We start from the raw sequence: 203 nt of genomic DNA on the forward strand, positions 1-203 counted from the left end.
CGCTTTGGCAGTCCCCATGGTCCCCCTCTCCTTGCTGGGTGTCCCTCCATGCTAGGGCGCTGGGGTGCTGCAGGGAGGGAAGCACTGACCTGGGGTCCCGCAGCGAGGTGGTGTGCTGCCTGGTGCCGTCCGCGTGCCCGCAATCTCCTGTCCTGATGCATCCACGCACCAGCAGTGCCCGGTGCTGCTGTGGCACTGCAGGG

Source organism: Nestor notabilis, unplaced genomic scaffold, assembly GCF_000696875.1.
Source record: "Nestor notabilis isolate BGI_N333 unplaced genomic scaffold, ASM69687v1 scaffold5895, whole genome shotgun sequence".
Classification (NCBI taxonomy): Eukaryota; Metazoa; Chordata; class Aves; order Psittaciformes; family Psittacidae; genus Nestor; species Nestor notabilis.